Source organism: Hyperolius riggenbachi, chromosome 1, assembly GCF_040937935.1.
Source record: "Hyperolius riggenbachi isolate aHypRig1 chromosome 1, aHypRig1.pri, whole genome shotgun sequence".
NCBI classification, from domain to species: Eukaryota; Metazoa; Chordata; class Amphibia; order Anura; family Hyperoliidae; genus Hyperolius; species Hyperolius riggenbachi.
In genome coordinates, this window is record NC_090646.1 from 445376092 (window position 1) to 445382942 (window position 6851).

Below are 6851 nucleotides of genomic sequence, written 5' to 3' on the forward strand. Positions count from 1 at the left end.
ACAAGCATTGCACTGGTAATGCCTCTGGCATAGTGGTGCAGCAAGAGCAGCATATGATCAATTTTTTTCAGCTTTGTACTACAATAAGCAGCACCAAGCTAGCAGAGGTTAGATTGACATTGCAGCAGATATCTAATGCAGCGTGGTGCATAGTGTTATCCAAATAAATGATCAATATCAGTCACATAGCAATTATCTACCAGATCTAAAAAAAAAACAAAAAAAAAACAATAGTACATGGGGGGAGATGTGTAGTGGCTGTATTATATCATAATGTATGCCACTTGTGGTACTTCCCTGGCCCCATTTGCTTTAATGTGAATGAGCCGATGTTGGGAGGGAAAAGAGGGGTGTTACAGTCATCACTTTACTTTACTTACTTTATTAAAAAAAACAGGCCTCTGCATGTTGTAATGGACCTATGTATGAATCTGACCAGGCTGAAGAATAACGTTTACAAGCATTGCACTGGTAATGCCTCTGGCATAGTGGTGCAGCAAGAGCAGCATATGATCAATTTTTTCAGCTTTGTACTACAATAAGCAGCACCAAGCTAGCAGAGGTTAGATTGACATTGCAGCAGATATCTAATGCAGCGTGGTGCATAGTGTTATCCAAATAAATGATCAATATCAGTCACATAGCAATTATCTACCAGATCTAAAAAAAAAAAAAAAAAAAAACAATAGTACATGGGGGGAGATGTGTAGTGGCTGTATTATATCATAATGTATGCCACTTGTGGTACTTCCCTGGCCCCATTTGCTTTAATGTGAATGAGCCGATGTTGGGAGGGAAAAGAGGGGTGTTACAGTCATCACTTTACTTTACTTACTTTATTAAAAAAAACAGGCCTTTGCATGTTGTAATGGACCTATGTATGAATCTGACCAGGCTGAAGAATAACGTTTACAAGCATTGCACTGGTAATGCCTCTGGCATAGTGGTGCAGCAAGAGCAGCATATGATCAATTTTTTCAGCTTTGTACTACAATAAGCAGCACCAAGCTAGCAGAGGTTAGATTGACATTGCAGCAGATATCTAATGCAGCGTGGTGCATAGTGTTATCCAAATAAATGATCAATATCAGTCACATAGCAATTATCTACCAGATCTAAAAAAAAAAAAAAAAAAAAACAATAGTACATGGGGGGAGATGTGTAGTGGCTGTATTATATCATAATGTATGCCACTTGTGGTACTTCCCTGGCCCCATTTGCTTTAATGTGAATGAGCCGATGTTGGGAGGGAAAAGAGGGGTGTTACAGTCATCACTTTACTTTACTTACTTTATTAAAAAAAACAGGCCTTTGCATGTTGTAATGGACCTATGTATGAATCTGACCACTGCCTTGTTATGCTACAACTTCTTTAAGCCATGTCACTGTGGCTATACTAGCTCATCAATGCCATGTGTAAAGTTATAGCTAATGCCTGAGAGGTCCCCTGACAGACCTCTTGTAGCTTCAATAGACTAAAGGGGCCCATACACTCAGCCGATTTTCTGGCCGACCGATCGATCCCGATCGACCGATCGATTGATCGTTTGCAAATCGGTTGGCCAATCGACCGATCGATGGCCGATTTCGATCGATTTCGATGGATTTCCATCGAACTGGCAGGGTGGAAAATTTAGGTCGATCTGATGAGATTGCTTATTAGTTTGCATTGGCCTTAATGGAAATCTGATGGCAAAAAAATGCCATCAGATCGAATTTCAATAGATTTCAAACTGAAATCTATTGGAATTCTATCCTGGTAAAAAATGTTCTAAAAACGCATCAGATAGATCATCAGATGCATTTCTTAACTATCTGCTGCCAATCTGCCGAGTGTATGGGCACCTTAAGTGATTTGTGATGTAATGGGAAGTATAGGTTTATTAATATCGGCAGGGTTATTAATACTCAGTGGGCGAGGGTTGAGACCCCAGTTCTGCTTTCAGGAAGACTAAAGGGACATATTTGTACAGGGACTTATATAGTACCTGATATTTTACCTTTGAGAGCTGAATGATTTGCAGTGAAGAGTGTGTACGAGGTGCCCTCCAGTGGCAGCACAGGTATTGCAGGCAAAGTAGTTAACAAGTTAAAGCGGATCCGAGATGAAAAACTAAATATAACAAGTGACTTGTCTATATATCTTATCTAAAGTTTAGATAGTTTACACAGCAAATCTATCTTCAAACAGCTTCAACAGTATATTAATATTTTTTCCTGTGATACAATGGGAGCAGACATGTTTTCTGCTTGTCACTATTACACAATTACACACACAGGCAAGCTTATCTGTATCTAGGCATGCTAATCTGCATATTCTGTGAAAACTCCACTCTTATTTCCTCCATTACACAGGCAACTGATCTGTATCTGCACTGCAGCTCTCAGATTGTGAAAACTCTGCCTCTGAAATCTATAGCTAGTAACACCTTTTTCACCTGCCCAGACTGAAATCCCACAATCCCTTGCAAGCGCCAAGGCACTCTGGAGAAGCTGTGGGTGTGGCTTGTTTAGTTTATAGGAAATTAGGGTATTAAAACAAAACAAAACAAGTATTTGGCTTGGGGAATGCCATATAAACTATATGTAAGGAACACAATTATGCAAGGAGTAAAAGTTCATCTCGGATCCACTTTAACTATTCCAGTATGCACAAGTAATGTTTCTGTAATTTTTACTGCAGATATAGTAGTTACTGTTCATGGAAGCACCGAGTCCGAGCACATTGGTCAATAACACATTTAAAACATTTCTTCTATATTCAAGGGAACCTAAAGTAAGAGGGATATGAAGGCTGACATTTTTAACCACTTGACGACCGCAGTGGTAACCCCCCCCTAAAGACCAGGCTCATTTTTGCATTGCTGGGCTGTGCAGGCTTTCAGCCTTCTGCAAAGCCCAGCTTAGGTGCCCAGCGATCGGACTCCCCTCCTTTTTTGTCCCATAGGGGACATGTCGCCGGATCGCTGCAGGCTTTATTTATTTTTTATTTTTTTTACACATGCCTCAGCGAGGCTCTCTCTCTCCCCATCCCCCTCCCTCCACCCCTCCGTGAAATAGGATTGGAACAGGACAGCGATCCGTCCTGTTCCGCCTCTCAGAGGCATCAGCCTATGGGAGGAGGGCGCTCCCCGGGCCAATCAAAGGCAGGGGATTGCCGATCTGTACAGCGCTGCGGCCCCCGGCAGCGATGTACGCTTGTACACAAAGGTGATTTCTTTCCCCTTACATTTACAAGCAGCCTGCTAGCCGTGATCGCCAGCTAGCAGGCTATTCATGGAACTTCGTTCCGTTAAGCGGCAGGGAACGATCGCACATGCACGCGGCCGTTCCCTGGAAAACTGCAGCCCCAGGACTTGATGCCAATTGGCGTGAGGCGGTCGTAAAGTAGTTAAAAAATGCCAATTGACGAGCTGTCCTGCAAATTGTCTCCAATACTTTGTGATATACTCGGAGAAAGCATGCAGATCAAATATTCTGACTGAAGTCTTGACTAGATTAGCCACATGCTCGTTTCAGGTGTGTGATTCAGACACTACTGATGTTAAAACGATCAGCAGGACAGCCAGGCAACTAGTATTGTTTAAAAGGGAATAAATATGGCAGCCTCCATATCCCTCTTGCTTTAGTATCCCTCTTGCTTTAGGTTCCCAGAATTCCTTTGAAGCAATCAATAAAATTCATTTTATGCACAATCTGATTTGAAACATCATATGAATCTGCCTTCTCATGCCTCTGAAAAGTTTGACAGAGTTTAAATGACCTGCCAGAAAGCAATTCTATACCTCTTGCTGGGCCAGCAAAGATGAGCAAGTTTCATCAGGCAGAGTACTGTATATTGCTCTTCAAGGTGAGTATTGTCTTTGGATCTGTCAGTCAAGTTATACTGTATTTATTTATCCTTTTTTAAAGTGGACCTGAACTCTCTTGCACAGGACAGAAGGAAAACAGAAATGCACCGTGTATGTATTTAGAGAGTTTAGCCTATTTCCCCCTCATCTGTGTCTAATCACAAGTTGTAATTTGATCTCTCCCGTGTCTGCTGACTGCCACGGCAGATAAGCAAATTTGAAAGCACCAGTTATTAACAATATGTCTGCTTCCATGAAAGCAGGAAGTAGAGACACTGCAGATGTATTACAGGATTTGTATTAGCTGTAACAAAAATGTTTTTCTGTAAAGATTATTATGCTTATGCATACCTTTTAGAGCAGAGAGGAATTCCTGAGTTTAGGTCTGCGTTAACTGCAGACAGTCAGAATTCTGACTTAAGACATACCGAACACTATTCAGACATCCTGCTGCTAATACATTTTGAAGGAAAAAGGACAATGAGGATTAATCTAAAAAAAAGTTATTCAATTCCAGTTGAAAATTACACTGATGTGAAATTCTTTTGAAATGACCCTGTAGTGGTTCCATGCAAAAATGATTAAAGAGGAGCTGTCAGCCATGCCATCTCAGAAAAAAACACATATATAAGTAGATAAATACTTGCTCTACTTACATAACATATGTATTGCACTGTCCACGGTTTGATTTTAGTGATTTTTCTACAGTAAAAAAAAAAAATAAAAAAAAAAATCCTCAGCATTTCCTATTTTAACTGTGGCCTTTTTGAAGCCAATCCTGATGTCATTTTCTCCCTTACTCTCCTCTACCTGATTGTGTATGCATTGCCCACCCTCCACTATAGAAAGTGCATTGTCTCAGCATGAGAAATATTGGCCAATCAGAGAGGAACAGAGGTGTGGGAGGGGGAAAGAGGCTTCAGCCAATCGGGCTGCATTAGTTAAGCCTGAGGGGAAAGTAGAGAAGGAAAAAAGGACAACCCAACATGCCCTGCAACTTCCTTTGTGCGTATCAAATAAAGAGTCAGGTAAACTGGGGAATGATCATTTATCAACAAGAAAAGTAATAGTGATTTTAACTTTTGGATTGCCTGGTTAGCATCCTTATTACTTGTTTACCAGATAAAAATAAAGAATTGATTTCTGATTATATGCCCGACGGTTCCCCTTCAATAAAAACACATAGTGCTTCTAAAGGTGCCCATACACTCGTCAGATTGGCAGCAGACAGATAAGAAATGCATCTGATGATCTATCTGATGCGTTTTTAGAACATTTTTTACCAGGATAGAATTCCAATAGATTTCAGTTTGAAATCTGTTGAAATTCGATCTGATGGCATTTTTTTGCCATCAGATTTCCATTAAGGCCAATGCAAACTGATAAGCAATCTCATCAGATCGACCTAAATTTTCCACCCTGCTAGTTCGATGGAAATCCATCGAAATCGATCGAAATCGGCCGTCGATCGGTCGATTGACCAACCGATTTGCGATCGATCGATCGATCGCGATCGATCGGTCGGCCAGAAAATCGGCTGAGTGTATGGGCTGCTTTACCCTGAACATATCCTCTCAGTTTATACAGCTACATTAAAAAAAAAAAAAACAAAACCCTGCAGAGAACTTAAGCCCATTACTGACTGCCACTGGAACCATCTTCATCTCCCTTCTTATGATTCATTCTGCCTCTGTTTTCTCTCTAAACAGCAGTAGCTATCAGAATGGGAGGGGTTAGGCAGGATCACGTGAGAGTCAGCAGTTGAGGTGTGACTTAACCACTCAGCAGTTGATTTAAATTGCAGGATTTTCATTTTGCTGGATGAGATAGAAATCATTTTCTATACTATTTCTTAACACGTTAATTTCTGAATGTAACAGAAGATTAAAAGGAAAACTAAACTGAGAAGGATATGGATTTTTCCTTTTAAAATACCAGTTGCCCGACTCTCCTGCTGATCCTGTGTCTCTAAAGGCTCATACACACATCAGACTATAGTCTTTGGAAAATGAAAGATCACAGACCAATCTTACCACCCTTCATGTAGTATGAGAGCCATACTCTACACAGTCTTTTCTATGGAGCTGAACTCCACATCAGATAAAATCTTTGCAAGATGCTGCACACACAGATGCTGTACAGACACAAAAGATCAGTATCTGCAAAAGATCTGTTCCTGCCAAAAATCCATTCCTGCAAATTGCAATGATAGTCTATGAGATCTGCAGATCATCATACCCACATGATTTAACTGACATTCATCTGCAGATCAAGCAATCATCTGCAGATCTGAAAATCCATCCTGGTGGATCACCCTCCTTTTTTTCCCCCTACGGGGATGATGTGCAGGGGGGGGGGGGGTCTCATCGCTCCTGCCTGCCTGAGTGTTGCGGGGGGGGGGGGGGGGGGCACCTCAAAGCCCCCCTCTACGGTGAAATTCTCCCCCCTCCCTCTCCCCCCTGGTGATCGGGGCTGCACAGGACGCTATCCGTCCTGTGCAGCCTGTCCTCTGTCACATGGCGGCGATCCCCGGCCGCTGATCGCCGATCTGCCTTACGGCGCTGCTGTAGCAGCAGCGCTGTTCAATGTAAACAAAGGAGACAAACGTCTCCTGCGTTTACATTTAGTCTGCGAGCCGCGATCAGCGGCTCGCAGGCTATTCACGGAGACCCGCTCCGTGATCTAACAGGAAACGGCCGCTCGCGCGAGCGGCCTTTCCTGATTAATTAGGGAGGCACCTGGCGACGCAGATGTGCGTCGCTGGTCCTCCAGCTACCACTTTGCCGCCGCACAACTGAAATGAGATGTATATGGAGGCTGCCATATTTATTTCATTTTAAACATTACCAGTTGCCTGACAGCCCTGCTGATCTATTTGGCTGCCGTGGTATCTGAATCACACCAGAAACAAGCATGGAGCTAATCCAGTCAGATCTGACAATAATGTCAGAAACACCTGATCTGCTGCATGCTTGTTCAGGGTGTATGGCTAATAATATT